The sequence below is a fragment of the Haemaphysalis longicornis genome, unplaced genomic scaffold (genome assembly GCF_048455015.1).
Source record: "Haemaphysalis longicornis isolate Haplotype H1 unplaced genomic scaffold, Haemaphysalis longicornis Haplotype H1 scaffold_7, whole genome shotgun sequence".
Classification (NCBI taxonomy): domain Eukaryota; kingdom Metazoa; phylum Arthropoda; class Arachnida; order Ixodida; family Ixodidae; genus Haemaphysalis; species Haemaphysalis longicornis.
In genome coordinates, this window is record NW_027526422.1 from 47,615,990 (window position 1) to 47,630,694 (window position 14,705).

Consider the following 14,705-nt stretch of genomic DNA (forward strand, 5'->3'; position numbering starts at 1 on the left):
GCCGGAGCCGATACGCCACGTTTTATGCGAGTGCCCACGCTACTCGCCCGTAAGAAAAAAGCTGTCGTCAACACTGAGGAGCCTGGACTCTCAGCGGCCATTTTCGGAGGAGAAGATTCTGTGTCACTGGCCTTCTCTGTCATCCGCTCAGAAGGCGACTTAGGAACTCTTACGCTTTCTACGGGCGACGAACTTAAACACCAGACTGTAGACTGAAAGACTCCAGTGACAATCACTGAACTTCAACCTTTAGTGCTTCAGCGCTGGGCCTACCTGTCTGCTCCCACTTTTCTTCATTCCTTGCTTTCTCTTTTTCTGCCTATTTTCCTTTTACCACGTGCAAGATAGCAAACTAGGCTCTAGCCAAGTCAACTTTCCTGCCTTCCTTCTACACCCTTCCTTCCTTCCTTCCTTGGTAAAAGTATCCACGCATGCAAGCACAATAGCTTGAAGCTGGCTTAGGTGCCGCTGAACACATTCTATGCCTAAAATGTCGAGGGGCTTTGGAATTATTTACACCTCCTGGGTATATTTAATCTGCGCCAAAATCACAAACGGCCACCACGACCTGGAACGGAAACTACACATATTTGCTATCGAAATTGGAGCGCGCGAATACGTGCAAATAATTAACCAAACGAAATGTATCTGCTCGCATGCTTTAAATATAACCGGTAAAAAAGTGGCTTCTCACGTCATGGCGTATTTTTGGCCGGCCCCAAAAAACTTTTAGGTCCAAACGTACCAGCGGAATAAGAGTGCCCCTGAGCTGTGGTCATTTTTCTAAACTTTTTTTTATATATCTCCGGTGGGCCGGCTGTACCTGTCCCGTATAGTTCCGTCCGCGTGGGTGTGCGTGTGCGTGCGCGCATGTGCGCGTGTGTGTGTGCGTGTGTGCGTGTGTGCGTGTGTGCTTGCGTGCGCGCTTTCTGGGAAGGTTTTTTTTTTTTTTTTTCACGCAAGAAAAGCGACCCAAGAAGGCGCATACATATACGTACCGTACCTCGAACATTTCCAAGCAACTGGCAAAATAAATAAATATTTGACCTTTACATTAAACACTCACACATGTAAAACCAGAATTTTCCGACAGAAAACTAGAAAATAAGCTACCATCGATCATCCTGGAAAGCACGCTTAGGGATGCTCCAAAGCTGTAGGGAATAAACAAGAGTTATGTTGGATAATTGAAGCCATATACCAGCAAAAACATCACCGGCTGCGCCTGAGCTTAGCTATTGGTGCGTGATGTAAAGGTTAAAAATCGTTTAATATGTGAAATAAAAACATATTTGCAGAAATTGTCATGTGTGTCAACAACTCTATGCTCCCGGTTAGACGGCTTTATACGCATTTATGTGCGGATTAAGGTAATGACTGACACTAAAAAATTGTTCGTCTTCGTGTTTTGTTAAGCGCTATAATGTTTCTATGTGACATGGGGACGCAACTCGCCAATCTTGCACGGGTTTACAGATCTCAAGCCTTGACGCACTCTTCGCCGCCGAATTCATCATTTTTATGCGTCTACCGTAAGTCACACCTTATTTTTCCGCAAATTTTGAGAGAGTACTGCCAAATTAATGAATCTGCATGACCCACCAGAAAATGTGAATGGGAGAGTACAGATTAGTGCGCGACAAATGTCAGATGAGTAATAGCCGACCAATAGTGTCACTGCGCGAGGCTTCACAGCACGAGCGGGGTATGCATTGAAGAGGAGAGACAAGTTCTTCGAACTTGTTTTATATGGAACTGTTATAGGACATGCTGAACAAGCGCATCCAGTCCTTAAATTACGTGGCCATAAAATACCCGTGCCAAATATGACTGCTCCTCGCACACCAAGTAACGTAGAAACTAGCTCAAAAAGGTTTTTTTTCTTCTTTTCTACGCTCTTCAAGGTGCGGGCATCCTTTGCGTACTTTTATAACGTCACAGAAGCTGTATCGCCGCTATTTTTTGCCGGCTTGCTGTAAGCTGCGGCAAGAAATGTATTCAGTGGCGGCTTCAAAGATAATCGCAAAAATATAACAGGGAATACGAAGCGAATCCATGCTGCCGTGAGCCAATCACGGAGTTACGTTCTGTGCTGGCAATATTAATCGCTTTCACAGTGCTTCCAGGCACGAAGGAAAAATAAACAGCGTTTATGAGCGCCACGTCAGTCTTTTATGTCTTGCTTCAGCAAAATAGTTCACTCTTTTCAGCATTTTCGTACTGAGGGCGGCCATTTCACTATTGCGGTGAATTTTTTTTGCCCTATTTCGCGGCAAAAGCAGCCGCCATTTGCAAGCTGTTACGTATTACCACGTCATTTTTGCGCAGACTAAAGTTGCCAATGTGTGACGTATATATCCTATTCAACTGTTTACGTCACGTCACATCTTTTCGGCCGATCACAGAGATGGCGCTACCTGCAAGCCATAATGTTGTTGAATGGCAAAGGCAGACCTACGTTGTCATGTCCGCTGAATTTCATCGTTTTTCCTTGCCGGCCGAGAATTCTGCACTTTACGTAGAGAGAAATAAGGCAAACTTTAGAGCTGTTGATAGTAAACGTCATGAAACGTCAAAGTGACGAAAGCACACGCAACCGTTTTGTCAGCCGGAAGCACGTGACCAAAATTGAAAGCCAATCAGAAAAGACTTCCGGCAAATTCACATTTCCCTGGGAATTTGTGCGGTCAAGAATAGCGCCCTTGCGGCGTTATATATAGAAGTGGTGCACTCGACAGGATCGTCCACCTGCGCCTCCACAATATACCCGGATCTTGGAGAGGTTTAAATAATGAAAAAGGGCACGAATCTGAGGTTGGGAAAGATTGTGTTTGATAATGGAGTAATAGATAAGACGGGCAGTAACGGGTCATGCATCGAAGGCCGATTTTGCTCCATGATGGTGAAACCTTGCGACGAAGAGAGACGTTAAACAAAGGAATCGGCTTTTAAGGCTGAACGATGGGCGGGGTGATTAAAAATCGTGCTTGCTGTCACTGCAGTGACTGTAGTTAATGAGCCCAGGCGCAATCAATAAGACGTAATTATGCATCAATGCATTCACTCCTTTGTGCGGTCATCGATTAGGTGCATATCGCGCCATCGCGAGCTCAGAGGGCCCATCGATGTTCTGAAACGTGAAACGTGGCGTTCTCTGTGGGAACATAGCATAAAACAGCACTGTTTTGCGGGCGTTAGCGCCTGAAAGTAACTAAAGAAAGAGAAAATCGGAGAGCTCGATTTGAAGTGACGCACGAACTTTGGGGGGAAAACCATGATTTATGAGGTAGCTGTCATACTTATCGCTGTTCTTCGTCGAAGTTTTGGTCCTTGTCTACTTATTTCTTGCATTTTCCGCCTTAATGCCGGTTTGTCGGGGACGTGCGAGCCATTTATGTAAACACCGCGGTAAGAAAAGAGCGCTGGCACGCATTATACGTTTTTATAGCGCGCAAACTTGTGCCTAATGCTCCCGGCTCGAGGTTATCTCTGTCGTGAGTCGGGCTTTCCTGAAACGATTGTTAATTATCCAGTTGCTCACGTTTCAGATTACTTTTTTTTAAATCCCTCTGATACTATCGATGAAAAAGGCCGTCACTGATGCGAATCTTGGAAACTTTCTTAGTGCTGAAGAATATCTCCGTGCTTCTACTCGCGGGAACGATCACACCAACATTAACTTCTTTTAACCAGAAGGCAGGTATTTTTCTTTGTCGACCACGTGCAAACTTCCATTAAACACACCCCAGCAGAAAAAATTCGTGGCGAAGAATACAAAGTTGTAGAGCCATAGTCAGAGATACTTTATTGCGTTTGAAGACATGAATATTCATTGCGTCTCTAGTGCACACTGTGTTTAATCGGCTCACACGTACTTTCTCTCTCTCTCACTCTCCCTCTCTATCTCGCTCTCCACCTCTGTGTTCATGCGCTATGTGTTAATGTGTGTTTCTGTGTTCACAGTGTGTGTGTGCGTGTATGTGTGCGTGCGTGCGTGCGTGCATGTGCGTGTGCGTGTGTGTGTGCGTTGCACGTCTCGACGTTTTCCGTAATTTTCTGTATTTATCTTATTTTTTAGTTTTTCAAAATTTTGTGTGACCAGTTATCTCTTTTTATGCTATTATAGCGATCACAGGTGGAACTTCCGCGATATTCACATTTTTGAGGAAATGCAGGGCGTTACACGTTCCTGGCTGTGGGGGTACTCGGCAAAGGATGCTACGCATTAAAAATGTTAGCTTGCAAAAGCAGGCCATTCTTTCAGCGCCTAATCACCCCTCCCCCAATGTACACAGCCGTCCGTCATTGCTGTAGTGCTGGGTGTTTCCACAGCTGAATGTCCTTTGCTTTTGAAGTATGCATCTTTGGTCTGTGAGTAATATAGGCGTAGATATAGCATGGTATTTAACCATAATTATCTCGGATACCTCAACAGTATTTTGCAACATTAACATACCTATGTTTTCAAATCGTGTTTAAATTTGTTAGACATTGTTATCGAATGGGCATATTCCTAAATTTTATTGTTTCCCTTGGTCGCGCATTTACTTCAGTGCTTTCATTATGCGCCGGCAAGAACATGAAACTATAACCGCGCTATAAATGTCTTGTCACACCAAGGCCAAGGCGTAATTAACATTCATTTCGCGGGTGAGCTAGGCAAATGCTGCCCTCAGACTTGGCATTACAAAAAAAAAAAAAAAAGCGACCCATAAAATGCCCCTTCTTTTCGGGATTAAGGAGGCAGCCAGTATCCGGCGGGGAATATTTTAAAATTTCCCGTGCAATTATACCGTTCCTGAGAGCGGTGTCCGGGCAGATGTCAGCAGGCCTCTAGAAATCCTTGTTTACGCATCTGCGAGGCGCGGCACATAACGTCAGCGCTTGAGCGGCTCTGACAATAGCGAGCACTTGACAGGAACGTCTATTCCGCCCTCGTTCGATTCAGGCCGCCGCTATAAACTGGGGAAAAGCGACAACCGAAGGCCCCCCTTTCAACGTTTCCGCGTCGATGAGCGAGATGTGCGTCGGAGGCGACGAGCGAATGGAAATAATGGACAGGCCTAGATGTGCGGCCCGGAATGCTCCGCTACGCACGAATCAATTAGTTCGAACAAAGGGTCTCCGTGAAACCTGCGCGGCGTGTTTCCGAAAAGACATGTCAATCCGGAGCCATTGTTGCGACAGATTGTTTCGGCTGACCTGTCACGCTGCTGCAGAGAGCAGTGTCGGTCACTCGCCCAAGCAGCCTGCTGAACCGCGTTCATTTCGGAGCACGGCACTTGTTTGTATTTTGTTCTTTATTTTTTCTTGGTTGGGGGGGGGGGGTATTTTCTTTTACCCCGTTACCCCAGGATCTCACTGTACCTTCTGGGGATTGTTTCTCTCGTTGGGCTTATCGAAGGACTGGCTGACATCCCAGAAGGAGACGCCCGGTGAGTATGAGCTCGGGCTGAGGCATGAGCCGCCTCATTCCCTTCCAGTGATGAATGAGAAGGTACAGTGAAATCCTGGCCCACTACCGCTTGGGACGAAGAACCTTCCCGCCTCCACATCTCAGCATGTCTCGCGAAGACACGGTCATCCACAGACAGCTACAAACTAACATATTTCCACATGGTACATTACTACACTCAATTCATCCGACATTGTACACATACACTTGTAAATTCTGCGTGGAGCCATGAACTCTCTACCACATGGTATGGGAGTGCCGCCACACACCATCCCTTACCCGAAACCGAAATCCCTCATTTGAGCTGTGGGAGGGTTGGTTGACCAGCTCCAACCCGGATCACGAACATCTGGTAGACCGGGCGAGACAGGCCGCCAAGACCCAGGCTTCCTGGACTAAGGAGGTCCCCCACCTGGCGGTCAACCCAACAACATTAAGTGCTCAATTAAATGTTTATTCCTCCTCCTTCTCCTCCGTTACCGCAGCGGCGAAGTTTACAACATACTTTTTTGTGTTCGCACTCATCGCAAGCGATCGCAGTGCTTTATTGCGTACGTGTGTGCGGCACCATTTACGAAGGTCCAAGGGTCTTTAAATGATTTGGCTCAACCCCCCACCCCACCCCAACACACATGTAGTTGCTCATGAATGCATCTTGAACAACTATGAATCTATTGCTTGCATAAAATATTTTTATGGGATAGAGTGGAATTTCGGGAAAGTTTGTTTTCTGTCTTTACTTCTTCCATCGTCTTCCTTTGGTGCTGTGAAATCATGCCGACTATTTTTTATGCCATCTTGGAGCATCGAACAAGAGAGAAACCTATCAGCACTCTCCAGATGCGCTCGTACGCATGGCTGGTTGCAAAATACAGGAGTCAAGGTTCGTTCTCCTAACCCAGCGGTTATGTAGGGAGAATTTCGCCATTATGCAACGGGGAAACATTATCTCGACCTTTCTTACCCTTATTTTTTTACTCTTAAACTCCCCACCGCGGAAAGCGGTTTTGCCTGGGCGAAGACCAGTCAGCCAGTCAGTCAGTCAGTCAGTTAGGCAATCAGTCAGTCAGTCAGTCAGTTAGTCGGTCGGTCGGTCGGTCGATCGGTCGGTCGGTCGGTCGGTCGGTCGGTCGGTAATTAGTCAGTCAGTAAGTTAGTAAATCAGTCAGTCGTTCAGTCAGTAAGCCAGTCCGGTCGGTCGGCCAGAGTCAGTCAGTCAGTCAGTGGGTTCCTCGGTCGGTCGGTCGGTCGGTCGGTCTCTGGCGTCCTTTGTTAGTTTACCGGCATCCAGCCGATTCATACTTATTCCGCAAGAATACGTCTTCGGTCAATTTATTTATTTTAGGGTACGCTCTAAATTTTTTATTACCGCTGCTGCCCAAGGCAATACTGCTCCTACTTATCTTGGCCCCTAAGACATCGTTTCAAACTTGCTTGGATTCTCATTCGACACAATAGGCAGATCAGCCGAACGTGGCCATGTGAACGCTTCACGCGGCGATATACTACAATTATGCAACTAGCGGCGCAACCTGTACCGTTCACAACGTTGAATTTTTGCTCGGTGAAAAAATTCCTTCTATGCTCCCACTTTTTCTTATTTCATGAATTTTTCTGACTTGTTTTATAGCGGTACAGGAGAAATGTGCGTCCAATGAATAGTAATTATGGTTCGCGCAAATTATGTGCATTTTGAATGACGATATACGTTCCATTTTTCTGGCCCCCATATAATTCCCCTTCTCACCTTTCACATGCGCGCTGTTACGGTCGGTGTTAGTCACAGAGCACCAGCTGGTCGCATGTTCCAATCCATCTCCGCAACAAGCACCCTCACTTCCGCTTTCACTACTTTTTTTTTTTTCTGGTGCGTGCTTTTTTCATTAGCTTGAAGCGGTATAGTACTACTCTGCTCTCAGCGTCCGGAGTCGTCGCTTCTGAGCATAGCGCTCGAAATATACTCCGTCAACGCCATTGCACTGGCCGTTTCCTGTATACACTCCGATTGCACTTCACCACCCCCTCTCCGCCGCGTCGCCGTTTTATTTTTTTCTTTAGTCTTTGGAATTGACGATGCCTGCACCGTGTCTGTGCGTCCCAATTCGGATCCTTCTTTTTCCACTTGCACTTTGTCTTTAATCTTTTTGGTGTCGCTATTCAGCCCTTACCGACCTTGCGCGAGTGCGCGAAATGTTCTTGGCTCTCTTTTTCCGGGGAACACTGCAACCCCTTCATGGTTTCAAACCCGTCGACTGCTTCCAGAGTCCGAAATTCTTCCCCCCACGACGCCTATTCCGCGCTCGCCCAGCGAAAGCCTCTTTCCTTCCTACGCTTCACTCCGCATCGTCTTTCCGCAGACGGCTTCCACGGCGCCTGCTGCCTCTGAGCATCCCGTATGTGAGTCAGGCCCGGGCGCGCCTCCGCGAAAGATGAAGAAAGGAAGCGCATTTTCCGGAGAAAACTGCCGCACGTTGTCGTTACTCAGCGCTGGCGCGCCTGCGGCGTGCAACGACAAGAAAATATATTTAGGGTCAGCTGAAAGGACTAGCGTCTCATGTATAACGATGCCGTGTTGGCACGACTCGCTGAACTATTCACGGGAGAAAACGCGAGATTCTAACCTCGTGTTTTTGAGTTCATGCGTTGAAGTTATGAATCAGCTGACAGTTCCCGGATAAAAAAAAGAAGAAAAAGAAAGGGCGACTCTGGGAGGGTTGGCGTAGATTGGATCTGACGCACCGTATGTTTATTTTTGAGAAGAAACAGTTGTGTTCCGCGAAATCAGTAACATTGGCAACCTCATTCCTGTGCATGCATGCAAAGGGTAAAATGGCTCCCTCTTTTTGTTACGCCATTAAAATGTAAAGGCACGTCACCGACTTATACTATGGTCAAATTGGTTAACTGATATTGAGCCGGTGCCGTTACAACGGGAGTACTTTGGAATCTGTGTCCTTCTTTGTGCGCGGTCGTTTGTTTTTCTGGCAGTTTAAAATTTTTTGCTAACATGCGCCAACTCGGCCAAAAAACAGACCTTTATGTACTATATGCTAGCAATCAGCCTTCCGCATCCGATGGGGAATAAACTTGTTTATTCTCGAAAAACCGTGGATGGTTTGAGTTTTCCAAAGCTTGTCGTTGTAAAAACATTACTTTCAATTTTTAACGAGTCAATGTTTTGCCGAGGTATGCTTCGCATGTGGAAATTATATGCTCTAGCAGTAATGAAATCAAAAAGCGGACAGTGTACGGGGGCGGGCGCCAAGTTGCTAGCGAAATCATACGAAGGCAAATCATCGTCTTCGTCATCCAAGGGATGTTCAAATCGTGATAAACTGCTACCCCACCGAAATCCACTACCTCATAATAGGCGGAAGCCAGATCAATTTCCTCCCCTCCGCCTGCCGCGTACGTCACATTCAGTCAAAAAAGAAGAAGAAACACAGACTGCAACGGAAGAGATTCCGTACTTCCATAAACATTGTTATGCGGAAGAGAGTCCGAATTCGGTCGAGGAGCGACTTTTTTTACTGAACCCCGCCCGTCGAGGCACGTTTTATTGTATCATGTGGAGAGAGAAGAGTGCGCTGGCCCTGAGCTAGAGTCTCTACGTCACGTACCTTAACCACACCACGTGACGGTAGTTTCCTACCCCCAGGCCTGGCACCTGTCGGCGTTCTTCCCATTTCTGCTTGCGTTTATCCAAGTTTTATTTGAAGGTCTTTTGTGAGACACCAAGTTTCAGTTCAGGAAGGGCGGTCTCCTGAAGTGAGCATTGATTCGCTACCTTGTTTGTAGCCACAAAAGTAGTCGACTTTTCTTCACTTGAGAGTGCTCCCCGAATGCATGCCACTATAAAGGAATTATTGGCCTGATTTCTTTTTGTGGTTTTGGTCACCACTGACAAATTTATGCAAGGTAAGTGTACACACCTACCCGAAATTTAGCCTTCCCTATGCAAATCTTGAATCGTTTTTGGCTGCACACGTCAGGATTGTTTACCGCAGAGATGTAGATCGTCCCCAAACCTCAAGTTACTTAAAATACCAATTCGCTCGAAACCACTATTTCTCCCTATCGGGGTTACTTGATCTCCGAACAGGCTCTGAATAAATAAAATCCGGGAAGGTGCAACGGGGCGAAAAACTATGGCTACTGTAATTAGTCCTAGGCTTTGGCAATGCAGAGACTGTCGCAACGATACGCACGCGAGGGTTGAAAATAATTTCGAACACATACCGCGTCCATTAGCGTCGCACAACCGACCTATGGGCAGTGCGAGGTCAGGGCGCTAACGCAGGCGTGACTTTCCCAATTGCAAATAGCAGGGTACTGCTCTGAAGCTCCCGCAAGGCAGGCATACGACGACGGCGCCGACGGCGTGCGAGGAAGCCAGAACGAAGACGCTGCGCTCAACGCTGACGGGGAGCGCCGACCGCCCGACTTCGTGTCCTCGCTCGGCCGCGCCCCACCCCCGTCTTTTAGAAGTAATGGCTGTCCCCACGCCTCCGCGTATTTTCTATGTAATCTGCGCGTTCGCTGCGCGCGGGTCATCTTGGCCGACGGTCCGCCGTGAGTAGGGAAAGAGGAAAAGGGGCTTTCCTGGACAGACTAGGGGAACTGGCGTTTGCTCGTTTTGGGCAGGAGCTTAATGAGATTTTTTTTTTTTTTTTTTTTTGGCAGACAGCGCTGGGTATGCCGTTGTGTACCTGATGAATGCGATACTTCAGAAATTGGAAACTCGTGGGCATCTAGCCCTTAATGGGAATGAAATTAGAATGTAGCAATGATAACTGGAGATGCATTTGTTGATGATCCTTTCTAAACTGTCCAAGACGAAGAACAGCAGACGGGCAGAAGGTGCTCTTTAGTGGAGTGTCATATTTTCTGGGACAGTAGCGGCAACGATAATTAATCAACGAACCAATCATCGGGTACACTCAACTAGGAGGAACAGCTCCGATAAGTCTTTGTGCTGGTACACGAATTAAAAAAAAAACGATCAGAAAACCGTTTAACGCAGACACTTAACAAGGAACAGTGCTTGCTACAGGGGCTAGAAAAAGGGCAATGGCGGAATTTTTGTGTGGTTTTAGGAAAAACTGTCAGCTGGACTTGAGAAAGCATTTCAGCAGAGCTATAATTTACCTATGAATTAGCCTAAAAAGAAACACATGTGGGCTCTATCACCTCTATCCTTAAGACAAGGCAGTACACCCGAGTCCAGTGGTCCTTAGGCCGGAGGGTCAGGCGCGTGAGGGAACTTGGAAGCCATGTCCAAAGATCGATATCCATCTATTTTGGGCATTAAAAATAGCTGCGCTTTACGCGTGCCGCACCAGACAATACATCGAGGCTTATTATTAAGGAACAACAGGACGACAGACAGGGGAAGTATAGTTCCATGGAGAAACCCACGAGTATTACGCAATTTTCTATACATCCTACACACGCCGCGCCCGAGTACCGAAGACATCGCTGTTTGATGAATCTCTAGCATGTGGGGTGCGGTAAGCTTGTTAGCTAACAATAATTGTTAAGCGATATCGTTAGATGTTTTCCGAATTTGATTCACAGTGCGCTCGGCATAACGGACGGATCATCGATAGAATAAAAGAAAAGGCATATATTTTTTTTGTCAGCATTTAAATCTAAAGCTTCACCCTATCAGCTTCACTATCAGGGAGAGAAAAATGACTGTTTTTCGAGATTTGCGTTGATGGGACTTCACTCCACAGAGAGAGAGAGAGAGAGAGAGAGAGAGAGAGAGAGAGAGAGAGAGAGAGAGAGAGAGAGAGAGAGAGAGAGAGAGAGAGAGAGAGAGAGAGAGAGAGAGAGAGAGTTCGCAGAATACGATAAGACCTCGACTCCTCGTGTTATTCCTGTGAGTCTCCAGGCTGCGTTTCTTAAAGATCTCCTATTCACTTCCAGTACTGACTTGAGAGACAGTGCGGATGCCGCGGAATCTGGCAAAAACTAAACAGGCTTCTAAGGGAAAAAAAGGAGCTCGTGGATCATCGCTGAGTGTTTTATTTTTAATACTCCCTAGAGTAGGCTTTTACTTCTTTCGTTCTGGGCGCCACAGAATTAAGCTCCTCGAAAGAGGCGTAAATTCTGGGCCATACTGCGCAGAAGAGTGGTAGAACGAATCAAGAGGATAGACGCCGTTTGCGGAGAGACCGAAGCTCTGGGAGGGAAAAAAAAAGAAACAATCAAAGAAAAGGAAACTTGGAAGAAACATAAGGGATGTTTTTTTTTTTTTTTTGTAGCGAAGGCGAAACGAGTGCACAAAAAGACTCGCCCGGCGCGGGATGGCTTCTTTGAAAGGAAAAATGCAGTCTTGATGTAGCGTACATAGATGCCTCACTTCGGGGCAACTCGCGCCTCGATTTTTCTCCGAGCCCTCTCGCCTTCACTGCCCCCTGAAGAGGCAACCGCAATTGAAGTGACAATTTTCGCCCCGACTCCGCACTCCGCACGCTGTGAAAGTCCACAATTCGCCTATATATATATATATATATATATATATATATATATATATATATATATATATATATATATATATATATATATATATATATATATATATATATATATAAGGTTGGTAAAGACAGAGACACACGAGGAAAACATAAAAAAATAAAAGTTTACTTATGTTTCAGGAAGAGGACTTCCTTTCTCCAGAGTGCAGAAGAACGGACTCTCAAAAAAAGAATTGCTCTTCCTGAAACGTCAGTAAACATTTATTTTTTTTAATGTTTACTAGTGTGTCTCTGTGTTTACTTACTTTCTCTCGCTTTGTGTGAGTTTTTATATTTCCAAACTATATATATATATATATATATATATATATATATATATATATATATATATATATATATATATATATATATATATATATATATATATATATATATATATATATACATATATATATATATATATATATATATATATACATATATATATATAATGTAGAGAGCGATGAAAAATTGAGTGAGGATGCATGGCGTGCAGGCAAGAAATTTTTCTTGGCCGGACACCATCCTCAAGTTGTTCAAAACTTTCGACGCCTCAGACCAGTGCCCACTGCCAACGTTTCGACCAGCACACTTGTCCTTCTTAGGTGTGTATGCGTGCTTTTGCATGTGTATGTGCATGCGTGTGCGTGTGCGTGTGCGTGTGTAAAATGCAGGACAGCCTCGCTTTTGTTCTGTTCTTCCCGTGTATCGTGTCCTCTGTGTTTCTGCGTTGACCCTAAGTTCACGCGGCATTACTATCATTCTTTTTTCGCCATGCCCCTCCGTTCCTCAGGTGCCAGTTCCCCACCTCATTTCTGCGCTCTCACAGACCCGCTTCCATATCTTGTCTGACCACATACACGTTAGCACTCCTAAAGTGTCCGAAATTAAAGTCCTTTCCTTCCTCTCTCTCTTTATCTTCACGCCTATACTACTCACTTAACTAGTAGCCTCCTATCATTTTCGTGTCGTTCTCGTTGTGAACTCGATCCGTCGGCGTGTTCTTTGTATAACGACGTCACCTTCCTTCACTACCCCCTAGATTTCCTTTCTCTATTGTCCGAATTCACACTGCTATAGATCCGTGAGTGAAACCGGTTGAAACAAAGCTTGTTTGGTGCCCTCTGTTGGTAGGAGGGAGGGGGGGGGGGGTAGAACGAGGAAGAGAAAGAACCTGATTGTGTTAACGTTTTCCCGCCGCACTGTTCTCACGTTTAACTTTCTCGGTGTTTCCCGTATCGGCGACTCTTTCTCGTCCTTGTTTTACACGGCAAAAGATAGCGGGCCACTTGCCCGCCAGAAAAGAAAAAAAAGAGAGGAGGCAGTATGGGGGTCACAAAACAGCGTCGGTTCTGGCGAGATTTCGGCGCCCAGTACGTCTTCCCGTCGCGCATATATAATCCTATCTGGCCCTCGAACCGCCGAGAGGAGTGCGCGGCGCACCTCGAGCAAAACGGCGAAGCAAAAAGGCAGCGGGAGAAAGGCAGGCGCGAAGAAGAGAACGAGAGCGGCGTCGGCGCGGAGCAAGAAAAGGAGCAGCAAGAGCGTGGGAACGAGGCCGAAACGAGCTGTTTTTCTCTCAAAAGCAAGAGGTAAATGGCGGAGGGGGATAATGGAGTCGAAAGGATAAACAAGCCGGCTCGCATCGCCGCCGCCGCCGCCGCCGCAGGCTGCTCGAGGGAGCGCGGGGGCGCGCGTCTGGGCTCTGCTCGTGATCTGGTAAAACGGCTTGTCCTGCCATCGCGTGTGTCCGTCCTGCCTCCTCCCGCGCGCGTAGCGAACCTTGAAAGCGGCAGGACTGACGAGGTTCGCGCTCCGCAGTCAAAAAGGGGGCAAGGGTACGGCGTCTGTGGGAAATTGCGGGGGCGTAGCACGTAATATTGTGTGTGGCTCGTAGTCGGAATTACCGGGGCTACGGAGACGAGGGGCCATGCGGATAGATCCTTTCTGGCGCGGTTTTGATTAGAATCAAGCATATATGTGCCAACTGGTACTTGTTGAAAGGCCACCAAATTACCAATAGACAGGGTTATAAGTGCTTCTATTTTGAAGTGTGACTGCAATCTGAGCCGTAGAAATATGGGACGAAATTTTCGATTTTCGATGATCCTCACGAAAATTTCTCGCAATAGGCAGCGCTTGCAGAGCTGTTATTTTTCACCGAAATCTCTGCTACCATTCTGCCCACTCGCCGATATTGAGAGTTTTAGTACAGCGGAAAGCGCCACTTTAGCGCGCCCATAGCGTTAGCGGGCACGCTAACCGTCGCGTAACGAGGCGCTATCCGTTTGCGATTGCGGCGCGCAAACGTTAACGCCACAGCTAAAACGCCATACTAAAACTCTCTATTAGTACCGTACGCAATAAGTCTTCGTTACCGGGCCAACGCTTCTTGCCTATCGCAGAGCTCGAGGTCGTGTTTTCGGCTCGCAATTGGAGCGCTGGCTTGTTTGTTCACGGCACTTTATTGCGGCCACAGCGACCCACCACACCTTTTCTTCGAGAGATAACTCTAACTCACGTCAGTAAGCTCCAATGCGTACCTCTACGCGGGAGAGTCAACGTGAAAAGCATGTGAGGATCATGAATAAGGGATACGGGGACTTCGCTAAGCGTGACGCTTAGTGAGTCACGTGCCCGAGTAGGTGCCGTAATAATGGAACGCTACCGAGGGCAACGCGTGCAAAGGGCAGAGAAGATGCGGGAGAGATAAAAACAACTGCCCTGAG

General features: G+C 46.8%; 1 protein-coding gene across 2 annotated transcripts in view; it reads left to right on the forward strand.

Moving 5' to 3' along the window:
• The window catches only part of LOC144145520 (uncharacterized), a gene marked incomplete in the record, with an annotated part of 396,732 nt that overhangs the window by 159,986 nt on the left and 222,041 nt on the right, over positions 1–14,705 (forward strand). The window contains 1 exon segment of one of the 2 annotated variants that reach the window (XM_077677175.1): positions 1,477–1,532. 2 annotated transcript variants of the gene reach the window in all.